Source organism: Balaenoptera borealis (genome assembly GCF_965194805.1).
Source record: "Balaenoptera borealis genome assembly, chromosome: 2".
Classification (NCBI taxonomy): domain Eukaryota; kingdom Metazoa; phylum Chordata; class Mammalia; order Artiodactyla; family Balaenopteridae; genus Balaenoptera; species Balaenoptera borealis.
The window spans coordinates 51,560,662-51,576,327 of record NC_138867.1 but is presented as its reverse complement, the minus strand read 5'-3'; the positions used below and the strand labels follow the sequence as shown (position 1 = coordinate 51,576,327).

General features: G+C 38.3%; 1 pseudogene across 1 annotated transcript; it reads right to left on the bottom strand.

The window, feature by feature from the left end:
• Nucleotides 1-543: 543 nt before the first annotated feature.
• LOC309623384 (small ribosomal subunit protein eS12 pseudogene) lies at nucleotides 544-13,913 on the bottom strand (annotated as a pseudogene). The gene has a single exon. The product of its transcript is annotated as a small ribosomal subunit protein eS12 pseudogene (transcript).
• Nucleotides 13,914-15,666: the final 1,753 nt, after the last annotated feature.

Genomic DNA, 15,666 nt, shown 5'->3' with positions numbered 1-15,666 from the left:
GGTGCACAGCAAAGTGATTCAGTTATACGTATACATTTATCTATTCTTTTTCAAATTCTTTTCCCGTTTAGGTTATTACAGAATATTGAGCAGAGTTCCCTGTGCTATACAGCAGGTCCTTGTTGGTTATCTGTTTTAAATATAGCAGTGTGTACATGTCAATCCCAAACTCCCAGTCTATCCCTCCCCTCCACCTTCCCCCCCTGGTAACCATAAGTTCGTTCTCTAAGTCTGTGAGTCTGTTTCTGTTTTGTAAATAAGTTCATTTGTAACTTTTTTTTCAGATTCTGCATATAAGCGATATCATATGATATTTGTCTTTCTCTGTCTTACTTACTCTACCTAGTATGATAATCTCCAGGTCCATTCATGTTGCTGCAAATGGCATTATTTCATTCATTTTTTCAATCTGATATCTGAAGAAATATCCAGTAATTGTAAGACTTATTTTCACAGTGAAATACACTTTCTGTTGAGGTCAAAGACATAATTTACTGAGCACATTCTAGGTAACAGACATTCTACTTGTCTCATTTAATTCTCATTGTCTCATTTAATTCTCACCACAAACCCTACACAGAAGGTATTGTTCCTATTTTTAATAAGGCAATAAAGACTTAGAAAAGTTAAGTAACTGACACTTTGCTTTTTAAAATCTAACTTAAGACTTAAAAGATCTTGTTTTTAATTATATTAATAAGTTAAATTTAGTATGTACTTTATTTTGTAGTTTATTTTGGTTTCCTTTTATAGTCAATACAGTCTTGTACAATACCTGAGAGGGTGAGACAGACAACTTCTCTTCATAGATAGATAATAATTGGATTACAAAGACAGAATGAGAGAGAGAGAGAGAGAGAGATTCTACTCCCTATAACAAAGGAAAATATGTATAATTCTGAGCATACATTGAAAGTTTTAAAATTCACAACATAAATCCTGACAAAAGCAACTATCAAGAAAATTTCAGATAGTCAGTGTCATATGTACAATCCCCACTACATCACAATTAATTTAGAAGGAAATAAAAATGCACAACAAATACTCCACATATCTGGAAAATTTTAAAGATATTTCAAATAACTACTGAGTCAAATAAGAAATTATAAGATATTTAGATCTAAATGATAACAAAACCATATAAAACACAACTTTTACGATGCAGCAAAAGGGGTACTTAGCTTTGATTCTTATACTAGGGAAAAAAAATAAATAACAAGCATCCAGATTAAGGAGTTATAAAAAGAACAATATAATAATCTACATGTAGTAGACTGAAGATAGCCACAAATTCTTTTACATTCCTCCCACAGGGTGAGTGGTTGTGTTCCAGTCCTTTCAACCTACACTGGTTCTTATAACTTCTTTGATCATTAGAATAATGTGGAAATAAATATGTTCCAGTTTCAAATCTTGGAGGTATAAGATGTCATGTAAGAAGTTCAACTACCCTGCTGGAGACACCACACGGAGAGGCCCTTAGGCTATGTGGAAAGGAAGAGAAGCTCAGCTGAACCCAGTCTTCCAGCTGTCATTTTGAACCTCTAGAAAATACCAGCCACCAACTGAACAGCAAGTGACCCCAGACAACACCATATGGAAAAGAAGAATAACCCAGCCAAGCCTTTCCCAAATTCCTGACCCACATATTCAAGCACAAATTAAATGATTGTTGAATCTTAAGCCACTCAGATTTAGGGTGATTTGCTATACAGAAATAAGTAAATAGAAATTGGTCCCCAGAAGTGCTACTATAACAAAAAACTAAAACATGTGGCAATGACTTTAGGAACCAGCAGCAGGTAGAAGAAGCTGGAAGAGTTTTGAGGACACTATTAATGGAAGGAGAAGGGCACTGAGGCAGTGTCAGCGAAGAGTGGAAGGAAGGGGAAAGCGATAATAAATTCTAGAATATCTACCTCCCCAACTTTTCAGTCTGATATATCTTTTTGCCAGTTACAGTTTCCTGAGTAACTGGAAACTGTGTCTTGCCCACCATTCTCTTGACCCTGCCTGAGAAACCTACAACCTAGTTTGTTTTGTGTGCAGATGGGATAGCCTACGTTTCAGAGAGGTTTGGCTTCTTTGCCTTTTGTTGACTACCATTGGTTTGATCAAAAACAGCCACATAACCTGTCAGTGTTAATTCTTAATCCGCATTCCTCATGTTTCCATAGAGACAGAAATGATTTGTACACTACTGACCAGGAGGAGACAGGCTGACTCTTCTCTGTCCCTCTTCATCCCTTCCCATGGAGGAGGAGGTACTTGATGGGATGCTAAGTTCAAGAAAAGAATTCAACTTAGTTGCTCCAGATTCTCTCCTCCATGTCTTTCTGCCTGGAAAGACTGCTGTGTGGTAAGCTTAGCTGGGAAGGCTATGCTGTGAGAGGGGAGACCTGCTGCTGTATCTCTCATCTCTCATTTGGTTCTAAACTATGGTGGAGACAAGGAGGATATTTACACCCCATTCCCCCAAAATTCAAAACTTCTAAGGTGTTTACCTGTATCTTAGTTACAGGAACCTACTCACTTGATTGAATCTATATCCACTCAATTGCATTCTAGAGCAGAGGTTTTTAATCATATAAGCTTAGGGGATCTTTGAGCACCATGAAAATATATGCATAATCTTGTCTTCATTTGTATTTTTTCTAGGAGAGTGTCAGTAGACTGCTGTCATTAGATTTTCCAAGAGGTCCATAACCTAACTCTGGTTAAGAACTACTGCCCTTGAAATATCCTGCTGAGCTCCTGTTTCCTATTCCCACACCCTCACCCCACCCCATGCACCTAGCTCTTAATTGCAGAAGTAAAGGATCCTTTCCTCTTTCAGAGTATTCTCTGACTGGTGTTTGCTTTCAAGGATCTTAATTTTGCAGTATCAGTGTATCCCAAATTTAGGAAAATAAGAAGGTCGTCCTCACCAAATCTAAATATGGAAATGAAATTTGACAGTCTACAAGCCCCGGGAACAGATGTGTTTCAAAATTCACACTTTTTCAAACTTTAGAGAAGATGGTGCATATATTCTATGTTACCCAATGACACCAACAAGGCCTGGAACAGTATTCCATGACCAAACACATAACTATTTCTGCAACAAAACATGAATATTCACACCAAGTGGGATAGAGACTGTAAATAGAGTCATCTCTGTTCAGTCAGGTTTTTGCTATAAAATGAGTTATGAAATACTTTTTCAGTGACTTGGGGGGAGCATGTGGTTAAAGAATTGTGAACCTATAACTAAATACCATCACTGCCTTCCTTTAATCTCCCCTTGTCCAAGACTAAATAATTCTAGTTTCTTAAATATTTCTTTGAAAGTCTGTTTGTCATCATCTTAATTATCCCCATAGCTGTCCTGTTTCAGCATAATCTGGCAAACAATAGAACTGAGAACACTGTACGTTATTATGCAATAGGGTTTAAAGGGAAGATTACTTTTGGCTTCCTAGGACTGCGATGATACCTGAATATAGTCAACTTCATATAGCCTCAGGGATAACACAATTTGCTCTGCATCACTCTTCCTAAACTTGATTATTAATCCCTGATCTAAACTCCAGTCTCCAAACATCTGCGAAAGTAATCTTCTTCTTACAGCCCTTGGAAATAGGCCCAGTGATCCTTTTATCCTATAACAAAATGTGCTGTCCAAAAACGGAACAGGCTGTCTTAGAGTATAATGAGTTCCCTTTTATTAGAGGTTTTTAGGTGGAAGCTAGATAATGTAGTGAATGTGCTCATAATACTGAACAAATAAACAATGAAAGAAGTTCACTTAATCCCTATGTGATTGCACATTTCATCTTGTAAACCCACTGATACAGAGTTCATAACTAAGCCTTATTCCACATGCTCAAAGTTATTAACTCACACTTGGGCAACTGAAGCTATGATCTCAATTGTTTTCTTGCCCACTGGGAGAATGAGTATTCTATTTGGACTCATAGGGTTCTCATGTCACAGGACTGTTCTTCCCCAGAAGAGGTAGCAACTAGAATCCACTTCAATTCAAATCAGTTAATGCGTATTTATTGCTAACTTGCTTTATCTCTAATAAACTGCATAGAGTCTGTTGAGGAGAAATTTATGTGTGTATCTAATACCTGGAGAACCACACTAAGGACAACATAAGCATCTGTGAAATAATATGCTGTATTCCTTAGGCAAGAATACAGAGAAAATTTAAATTAAGAGGTAAGGCACTCAGATTGAGGAGTCTGAGTCTTGCTACGGACTGGGTCATCTCAGGGCAAAAGAGAAAACTAGATGGCATTTGTAATCAGGGGACCAACCTATTTTTCAACCTTTCCTCCACTGAGTATTCTTGGGTCTTCAGTCCAAAATTCTCACTGGATCTTGTTTTCTTCAAAACTTGATATCAGGGAAAATTCTGATCAGATTATTTTTTTATTTGTATCAGATTCTATTGAGGGTTCAATAGCATTTTGCACAGTGCTAGACCCCTTAATAAACCCTAAATAAATTGTAGCAATTATTATAAATAAAGCATTGTATTTCTAAGGGTATTATCAAGAGATAAAAAGTTGTAATACAATAGAAAAGAGCTTAAATGATGTATTATTTCATGATTATAAAAAAAGTTGCAAAAAGACATATATAATATAGTAACTTTGAAACACACAGAAAATTGCTATATGCTCAGATATATGTGGTGAAAAATATATAGTTGTATGTGGGAAATCTACTCTCCCACATAACAATAGTGATTTTTCTCTGGGAAAGAAGGAAGTGGAACTGTGCCTATAATATTATCTTTAAAAAATCAACCAAGGTATACACGTTTTTTTCATAAACATTTGACAACATATTGTGTGGGTTGGGGATGGCAAGAGAAAATGGCCAAAGATAACAAAGTCTTTTGACTAGATTCCATTAGACAATCAATAATTCTTAAACATCATCTATATTCAAGTCCATAGTGGTGCTATGGTTGCTCCAACATGAACATGACAGAATCCTTGCCCCTGAGATATTTGTGTTCTTACTCAGACACAGAAAACAACCAGGAATGATGTACAGTCCTTTGGAAATTGATGACCCCTCAATATGAACAACATCTAGCATGTTGTAGTAACCAGAAATGCTTGTTTTATCAAAATTGGGCACTGTTTCAGGTCACATTTCCAACTATACTTCTGCTATGTGCAGTCCAGTACAGTGAAATAAAATCAGGGTTTTCAGATGAGTATCCTGGGTTTAAGTCTTGGCCCTCATGCTAGACAGGCCATAGAAAAGTCTTTTTACTTCTTTAGGCCTCAGTCTGTTCATCTGTAAGTTAGGGATCAGTAGTAATACCTATATTACAGTTATTGTGGTTATTAAATATAGTAATTTTTTTCTAAAATAAGTTCTTGATTGTATATAAATTGCTATACAAAAAAATTTTAGCACCAAGTAAGTGCCCAGCACCATACTAAGTACTAATAATTCAGAGATAAATAAAATATGGACTTTGTCCTCAAGAAACTTATAGGCTGTTTTGAGAAATACTGATAAATAACTGTAAAACAAGGTATGATAAATGGTAACAACTTGTTATGAAGATCCAAAAGAGGGAGAGATTAATTAAGAAAGTAGGCAGATGAATGAGTCAGAAAGATAACAAATAAGATGTTCCATATGAACTGTAAAGAATGACTAGAAATTTGTTGAATCAGCTGAAATTAAGGCAAGCTCATCAGGAACTAAAGTTAGGAGATGGGCCAAAGCACTTGGAGAATAGTGAGATGGCCTTGCACCTAGAGTAGGGGGTATGTGGTAACAAAAAGTGGGAGACAAGTTCTCAGAATGAGGTTGTGCCCAATTTTAAAAGATATTGATGTGAAAAGAGTCAGGACTATGTTTGTTGGCCATGTGGGGCCATCAAAGCTTTTTGAGCAAGAGAGAAAATAATACCACCTTGGTTTTAGGAAAATTACTTTTTTGAAGACAGTATAAATGACAAATTGAAAAACCCAAATTGGGTATATTAGTAAGGATTATTTTTTGGCTCTAATCTGGATGAGGGATGATGTGACACTGGACAGAGCAAGAGATTGGGGCAGGGTTGTTTGAAGAGAACTGACGAATTGGAGAGCTATCTCAGAGGAAAAAGAGATAAACTTCATAACTGATTGTATATAGAAAGTGAAAGAAGTCAAAGATGACTCGAGGCTTCCACCAGGGGAACTGTGTGGCTAGTAGTGCCATTAACCAAGACAATGCCCAGAAAGAGAGATGTGTTTTGGAAAATGGAAGAGAATGTGTTCAGTTTGGGGTAAGTTGAGTTTGACAAGCCAACAGGATATCCAGGTGGAAATGCCCAGAAGGCTGGGCACAGATGCAAAGTGAACAATTTACTTTGCCATTCTTCCCTCCACTGCAAAATGGATGGGAGATTGCTTGCCACTTCTCTCCAAGGACCGTGGAGAGGATTAATGAGGCAGTGTTCACATTTATTCCACACTGAGGATCAGTGAGAGCTTGGCAAAGTATTCGGTTGAGTCCCATTATGTTAACTTGGAAACAAAGCAGCTTTGATATGAAAGTCATTGAAGGAGGAGAATGCAAACCTACAAGGCCACTTTGTAGAATATAATTGTACTTCAGGCAGCCAGTCCAAGTACTGCCTTGGTGTGGGTGAGCACTAACCTGTTTCCAGCTGAAGGCAAAGAAAATGAAGCAGCCTTCCTATTGTCTGCATTTTCTTTTTGAATCCCTTCCCAAAGTCTGCAGGACTCAGCCCAAATGTGAGCTCAGGAATTAGTTAAATAGAACCCTTACAACACTTTCTAGTGAAACTCATTTCACAATTTCTCCCATCATCAATAACACTGATTTCTGAAACAAGCTACTGTTAGCTGCCTCTGTCCTATATAAAAGTAACTTTGTTTTATAAATAAGTTCCACAAATAAGTGGTATCATATGATATTTGTCTTTCTCTGTCTGATTTACTTCACTTAGTATGATAATCTCTAGGTCCATCAATGTTGTTGTGAATGGCATTATTTCATTCTCTTTTATGGCTGACTAATGTTAGAAAAAAAATTTTACGGTTACCAAAGGGGCAAAAGGGGTTTTGGATTAACAGATACACACTACTATACATAAAATAGATAAAAAACAAGGACTTACTGGATAGCACAGGGAACTACATTCAATATCTTGCAATAACCTAAATTTAATGGAAAAGAATCTGAAAAAGAATATATATTCTGTACACCCGAAACTAACACAACATTGTAAATCAACTACACTTCAATAAAAAAATTGAAAAAGAAAAAGTAACTTTGTGTTGGCTCATATGCCAGTGATTAACTGGCAACACTGAGGTCACCAGGTAACATATGCTTGAGACCACTGCCAAGCCAGCAACTCATATCTGACATGTTCCTTCTAAAATGTGGACTCAGGCAGAGAATTATGCCTATTCATAAAATGGAACCTTCCAGAATATTTCAAAACCTTTTAATTTACAAATTTTATTTCCTCTTCCTACACTTCAGAGAGGGCAGAGAAACAAAACACAGAATGAAAGATACATGATACAATAGAAAGGACATGTTCTTTGAGGGTTCTGACAGATCTGATTTCCAATTTGCCACTTACTGTGTCCCCTTGGTTCTGGTCTTTCTGGGCCTCGGTGTCCTTAGTTGTAAACTGCAGTGTCATGAGGATTGAATTCTTGCCACTTGTTATCTGTGTGACCTAGTGCAGATTACTGAGACTCTTTCTGCTTCAATTTTCTCTTCTATCAAATGAGGATGATGTTACCTGCCATAGTTCATGTAAGAGTTGGATGAAATAAAATTAGTCTTTAGCTTTGGTTCTGACACACAGTTATTTCTAAATAAATGGCAGTTGTTATACTGGTGGCAGTGGTACTTCTGCTGCTGATGTGATAATATGAAGCAGATGGCTCATTAAAGATCCTCAATAAATGTAAATTTAACTATGGAGTGTGAGTAGGGATATCACTATAAGTAGCTCCCATGTAATTCAGGTTACAATATACATCAGTGGTCATTTTATTTAATTTTATTTTTTATTTTTGAGGAACAAGAGCCCAGTGTTTTCATTTGATCATTTCTTGCACTTGAAGTACTCCTCGATGACATCCTTGGCCTGAGCCTCTTTGCCACAGCCCTTAACCACCACACAACTGCAACCAACCACTTTACGGGTTTTCCCTCTCTGTCAATGTTACAGAGGCCTACCCATTCCCCTAGTTTCTTGTCATCAACCTTAATCAGGTTGATTTGGTGTTCAGCACAAAGGGCCTCCACCAACTTGACATACATAGGCTCATCACAGTTGGATGCAAGCACACAGAGATGGGCTTGACACTTGTCTAAGGCTTTGGCAGCTTCGCATATTCCACGTGCTAGGCCATCGTGGATGAGGTTGGTCTTCAGCACCTCTTGCAGAGCAGGATTAACATCCATTACACCTCCAACAGCAGTGCCTTCCTCGGCCCTGGCGGTGGGTTATGGGTGGGGCCGAATCTTAAGTGCACCCGAGCCTCCGTCTCCGCGCGACTCCGCGGCATTATCGGTCATTTTAAATAGGAATAGAAATCACCAAAGGACAGCCTTGGGTGGATAAAAGTATATTACCTGCTTTGCCTTGGCTTTGAATGAGGAAACCTAATAAGTTGGATTTTTTTTTAATACTAAAATAAAATAAAACTTTGGAATTAAAAAAGTAGTTATGGTAGAGCCAATTTCTTCCTCTTCAGTGGTGGTTTCCCAGCTGCTTATAGTGAGGGTCTTCAAAGCAGGCCCAAGGAGCCTCTCTTGGCCTCATCCTAAGAAAACCTCTGTATATGAGATGTAAATGATGTTGGGGATATCCCGAGTAGCTGAGAAAATCAGCAGAGACGACAAGACAAAAACAGATACCTCCCAACTTCGATTCCAGTGGTTTCAGGAACAGGTGGAGATGTCTATGAAAGTCAGAAACACTTTCTTTTGCAATAATTTTCCTCTCTTTACTAGAAAAAAAGGTGGAATCTTGTCTCGTATTGTATTTGTTGCCATGTTTGCACTTTAGAATAGCTAAACCTTATATTCCTTAAAGACACGGTCATTTGAGAAAGATTTAGGAAGTAGGCAAAGATTGCCTCTTTCCTTCCTTTCCTGAGGTTCAGGTTGTTGGAACTAGAACTAACCCTCCCTTTTCCTCCAAACCTAAGTCCACTACTAATCAGGAGCAGACTTAGTAGCTGTTTCTTCTAAAGACTGCTGTTTCTGCACGTGCCTAATTTTAGAGGATTCTCAAACATCCACTGCCATTGCCTTCCCCACCCTATCATCCTGGGCCTCAGAGAAGATCCAGTAATCTATATGTCCTCAGGAGATAGGAATTTATTGTGTTTCATCACCCAGAAATACCTACTATATTTCCTGAAAAAAAGAATAATTGGTCTTAATGATGTCAATTCTGCTTAATCTTTTATTACATTTCATTAGAATTTGGAAGAGGTAGTTCACACCTCTCTTCCACTGCACCCCTCCCTACAACCCTTCTAAAGACAGGATTTTAAGCAGGATGGCATCTAGGGAAGAAGGGAAGAAATATACAGCAGAATAAGCCTTTCTCACCACCTCTTTAAGCCCTACCATGGGCACCATGATTTATTCCATCTCTTTATAAGACCTGTGTTGGTTATATGAAAACAAAAACTAAGGCTTCCCCGGTGGTCCAGTGGTTAAGAATCTGCCTTCCAATGCAGGGGACATGGGTTCGAACTCTGTTCAGGGACCTAAGATCCCATATGCCTCAGGGCAACTAAGCCCGTGTGCCTCAACTACTGAGTCCACACACTCTAGAGCCCACGTGCCACAACTAGAGAGAAGCCCACTCACCACAATGAAAGACCCCATATGCCGCAACTAAGACCTGATGCAGCCAGATAGATAGATAGATAGATAGAATTGATTTTTTTCAATACTTTTAACAAATAAATTTATTTATTTATTTTTGGCTGCGTTGGGTCTTCGTTGCTGCATGCAGGTTTTCTCTAGTTGCGGCGAGCGAGGGCTACTCTTTGTTGTGGTGTGCAGGCTTCTCATTGTGGTAGCTTCTCTTGTTGCAGAGCATGGGGTCTAGGTGCACAGGCTTCAGTAGTTGTGGCACACGGGCTTCAGTAGTTGTGGCTCGCGGGCTTTAGAGCACAGGTTCAGTAGTTGTGATGCATGGGCTTAGTTGCTCTGTGGCACGTGGGATCTTCCAGGCCCAGAACTCGAACCCATGTCCCCTGCATTGGCAGGTGGATTCTTAACCACTGCACCACCAGGAAAACCCTAGAATTGATTTTTTTAAAAAAAGAAAACAAAAACTCTACATAATAACAGCAATGACTATAATTCCAGCCAAACAAATTAGTTTCAAGCACCCTAATGCAAGTTGTTGGATGTGTGAATGGTAAGGAACCTGCAATGGAAGCAGGAAAATTTATATCACACTCAAAATCAGTCTCATATTTAGGATGTGCTTTTTGTTATATATGTCGTGAAAGCTATTCTTCCACGCAGGATGTCAATTTCTTCCATTAACTAACCTGTTGCCTTGCTGAATAGAGGAGTGAAGTAAACATTTAGAAGTGTTTATTTTGATTTCTATTGTTAGCACCAAAGTTTCAAGGTTAAGATGCTGCCTTTTATTTTTGTACAATATTGCTATTAAAGTTGTTGCACTTTCAAAGGTGATTGTGTAGTTGGCCAACTAACTGCTGTGGAGGTATAACTTTTACCAGTTACACTGAGAATTAATATTTTCACATAGAATTTTGTTCTAAAGAATATCAATGTTAGAAATGATTTGTAAAACTATAAATTCAGTTGACTGACTTCATTAAAATATTGCTGCCAAATTCTAGGTATCATAGAAACAAAATAAAGAAGGATTATTATCAAAGGTGAAAGTGCCCAGAAAGAAAAAGAAATATGCAAATACTAGTGTATTATCATAATGTTCCTCAAAAAGAAATTTATTATAAATTTTTTTCCATACCTGGTCCCAAACATGGATTTTTAATGTAGGTTAAGCAAAAGTCATATGCAATAAAACCATTATGATAAGGATTATAACAATAAAAAACATGAAAATAAATGAAAGTCATGTATCATTTATAGTTAAGAATATAATCTTAAAGTGAGAAATTAAGTCTTATAACTGATTAGAAAGTGCAGTGTCGAGATTCATGGCAGCCAAAGAAAAGAGGAAATCATTTGCTCAGGAGACACAATTTTACCTAGCATTAAACTCTATGAGGAACTTAAACAATTTTCTTTATATAAAGAACATTTAACTAGTTATTCAGCAATTAATTAAGTAGCTGTTTTACAAAAGATATGGAAACTATATTCATGTAACTGAGTTTTACACAAATTTGCAACAAAAAAATTGCCAAGAAAATAGTAAAATCATATTTCCATTATGAGTTTCTACCTGGCTCTAAAACAATGCAATCCACAGGTGCTGTTTTAGGTAGCTTAACTGATAACAGGAAAAAAAGGCTCTCAAAAAAAGAGGCCACAACTTTATGATTGAAACAAAAAGTTTAATGGATTATTTGGTAAGCAAGAGAGATCTATATGAACAGAGCTCAGTATTACTGATCAGAGCAAGTTGCTGATCTTATACAGGGTTTGGGGAAGCACAGATTTTTAGGGACTGTTGGACTTTCAGAACCGGGAGTGACTCAGAATTAGTTGATCTTTAGTAGTTATGGAAGTGTCTCTAAAAGTGGAAGCGTTTCAAATGGTAGAAGTGTCTCTAAAAGTCAGCCATAGTGAGGCTATTGCTGATTGCCCGGCCTTCAGCCAAGTGATGATGTTCCCAGTGGGTAGTTTTCAGAAGTGTAGTTATGGAAGCAAATATACAGGGATTGGTTGAGATGGATTATGACCAACTTTTTTGAGTTTGAAGTATAAGAAGTTTTTCTTCTCAGAGCAGAGTATCTAGAAATGGATCATTATTTCTCCCCAACTTAACTTGGATAGGATTTTTAAGAAGTTCATTAGTAGTTAATTTGGATTTTAGTTCTCACTGAGTCCCTGAATAACAGATGTTATATGTTTGAGAGGAAATCAACATAACTTTGGAAACCAGATGTGTAGATAATAAAGTTAACATATTGTTATAAAAAGTGATTAATCTACATTGTTACTTTTCTATATGCCAGCAGTGAACAATAGGAACTTGAAATTAAAGATACAACCATTTGCCTTAGTGCCAAAAAATAATAATACTTGGGCATAAGGGTAAAAAAAGAAGTACAAGGTCTATATTAGGAAACCAAAAAACTGATGAAAGAAATTAAAGAAAAAAAATCTACACAAGTGGAGAGATATTCCATGTTCATGGATAGAAAAGGTCAATATTTTTAGAATTTCAGATCTTCCCAACTTGATTTATAGAGTCAACGGAATCCCAATCAAAATCAACCCCTTATATAGCTACTAGGAAAATTAAAAGACAAAAGTAGTAAAATCATCTATATCCACAATAAGTAGTTAAAGGAAACAAAAAAATGTAAAATACAATGTCAGAACATTAAATATACAGGAAGGGGAGTAAAAATGCAGGGTTGTTAAAATACCTTCAAACTAAAGAAATCAGCAACTTTAATCATGTATATAATGGTAACACAAACCAAAAATCTGTAATAGATACACATGCAAAAAGAGAAAGGAATCCAAATATAACACTAAAAATAGTCATCAAATCACAAGGGAGTAGAGAGTAAAAGAAGAAGAAAAGAACAACTGCAAAAACAATGAAAAAAATGGAAATAAGTACATACTTATCAATAATTACTTTAAATGTAAATGAACCAAATGTTCCAATCAAAAGACACAGAGTGGCTGAATGAATACAAAAACAAGATCCACATGTATGCCACCTACAGGGGATTCACTTCAGATCTAAAGACACACACACACTGAAAGTGAGGGGATGGAAAAAGTATAAATGGGAAATAGAAAGAAAACCATGATAGCAATTTAATATCAGATGAAATAGACTTCAAAATGAAGACTGTAACAAGAGACAAAGAAAGACATTATAAAATGATCAGCAGAGCAATCCAAGAAGATATATCAATTGTAAATATATATGCACCCAACAAAGGAGCACCTAAACACATAAAACAAATATTAACAGACATAAAGGCAGAAAGTGACAGTAAAACAATAATGGTAGAGAACTTTAACACCCCACTTACATCAGTGGACAGATGATCCAGCGAGAAAATTCTGGCCTTAAATGACATTAGACCAGATGTACTTAATAGATATATAGAGAGAACATTCCATGCAAAAGCAGCAAAACACACATTGGTTTCAAGAGCACATGGAACATTCTCAGGCACTGATCACATGTCAGGCCACAAAACAGGTATCAATAAATTTAAGAGGATTGAAATCATATCGAGAATCTCTTCTGACCACAACATTATGAGAACAGATATCAACGACAAGAAAAAACATCATAAAAAACACACACATGGAGGCTAAACTATATGCTACTAAACAGGCAATGGGTTACTGAAGAAATCAAAAAGTACATGGAGACAAAAGAAAAGGAAAACACAACGATCCAAAGTCTATGGGACAGGAGGAGACCTTCAAGATGGTGGAGGAGTAAGACATGGAGGTCACCTTCCTCCCAAGAAATACATCACAAATACATCTACATGTGGAACAACTCCTACAGAACACGTACTGAATGCTGGCAGAAGACCTCAGACTTCCCAAAAGGCAAGAAATTCCCCATGTACCTGGGTAGGGCAAAAGAAAAAACAAAGACAAAAGAATAGGGATGGGACCTGCACCTCTGGGAGGGAGCTACGAAGGAGGAAAAGCTTCCACACCTTATGAAGCCCCTTCACTGGTGAGACGGGGGGGTGGGTAGGGGGGAAGCTTCGGAGCCACAGAGGAGAGCACAGCAACAGGGGTGTAGAAGCCAAAGTGGAGAGATTCCCGCAGAGGATTGGTGCTGACCAGCACTCACCAGCCCGAGAGGCTTGTCTGCTCACCTGCTGGGGCAGGTGGGGACTGGGAGCTGAGGCTCCGGCTTCGGAGGTCAGATCCCAGGGAAAGGACTGGGGTTGGCGGCGTGAACACAGCCTGAAGGGGCTAGTGCACCACAGCTAGCCAGAAGGGAGTCCAGGAAAAAGTCTGGAACTGCCTAAGATGCAAGAGACCATTGTTTTGGAGTATGCGAGGAGAAGGGATTTAGAGCACCGCCTGAACAAGCTCCAGAGACAGGCACGAGCTGCGGCTATCAGTGCAGACACCAGAGATGGGAATGAAACACTAAGGCTGCTGCTGCAGCCACCAAGAAGCCTGTATGCAAGCACAGGTCACAATCCACACCTTCCCTCCTAGCAGCCTGTGCAGCCCGCCACTGCCAGGATCCCGTGAAACAAGGACAAATTCCCCAGGAGAACACACGGCATGCCTTAGGCTGTTACAACATCACACCGGCCTCTGCCGCCAGAGGCTCGCCCCGCATTCCATACCCTCCCTCCCACCAGCCTGAGTAAGCCAGAGCCCCCTACTCAGCTGCCACTTTAACCCTGTCCTGTCTGAGTGAAGAACAGATGCCCTCAGGCAATCTATAGGCAGAGGCAGGGCCAAATCCAAAGCTGAACCCCAGGAGCTCTGTGAACAAAGAAGAGAAAGGGAAATTTCTCCCAGCAGCCTCAGAAACAGCAGATTAAATCTCCACAATCAACTTGATGTACCCTGCATCTCTGGAATACCTGAATAGAGAACGAATCATCCCAAAATTGAGGTGGTTTACTTTGGGAGCAACTGTAGACTTGGGGTTTGCTTTCTGAATCTAACTTGTTTCTGGTTTTATGTTTATCTGAGTTTAGTATTTAGAGTTTATTATCATTGGTAGATTTGTTTATTGACTTGGTTGCTCTCTTCCTTTTTATTTTTATATATATAGATATATTTTTTTTTTTCCTTTTTCTCTTTTGGTGAGTGTGTATGTGTATGCTTCTTTGTGGGAATTTGTCTGTATAGCTTTGTTTTTACCATTTGTCCTAGCATTCTGTCTATCCTTTTTTTTTCTTCTTTTTTAAATTACTTCTTAATATTTTTTAATTTTTAATAACTTATTTATTTTCTATTTTACTAACTTGTATTTTTTTTCTTTCTTTCTTTCTCCCATTTCCTCTCAGCGGTGTGGCTAATAGGGTCTTGGTGCTCCGGCCGGGTGTCAGGCCTGTACCTCTGAGGTGGGAGAGCTGAGTTCGGGACACTGGTCCACCAGAGACCTCCCGGCTCCATGTAATATCAAATGGTGAAAGCTCTCCCAGAGATCTCCATCTCAACGCTAAGACCCAGATCCACTCAACGACCAGCAAGCTACAGTGCTGGATACCCTATGCAAAACAACTAGCAAGACAGGAACACAACCACACCCATTAGCAGAGAGGTGGGCTAAAATCATAATAAGGTCACAGGTATACCAAAACACACCACTGGACGTGATTCTGCCCACCAGAAAGACAAGATCCAAACTCATCAACCAGAAAACAGGGACCAGTCCCCTCTGAAGGAAGCCTACACAACCCACTGAACCAACCTTAGGTACTGGGGGCAGACACCAAAAACAATGGGAACTACGAGCCC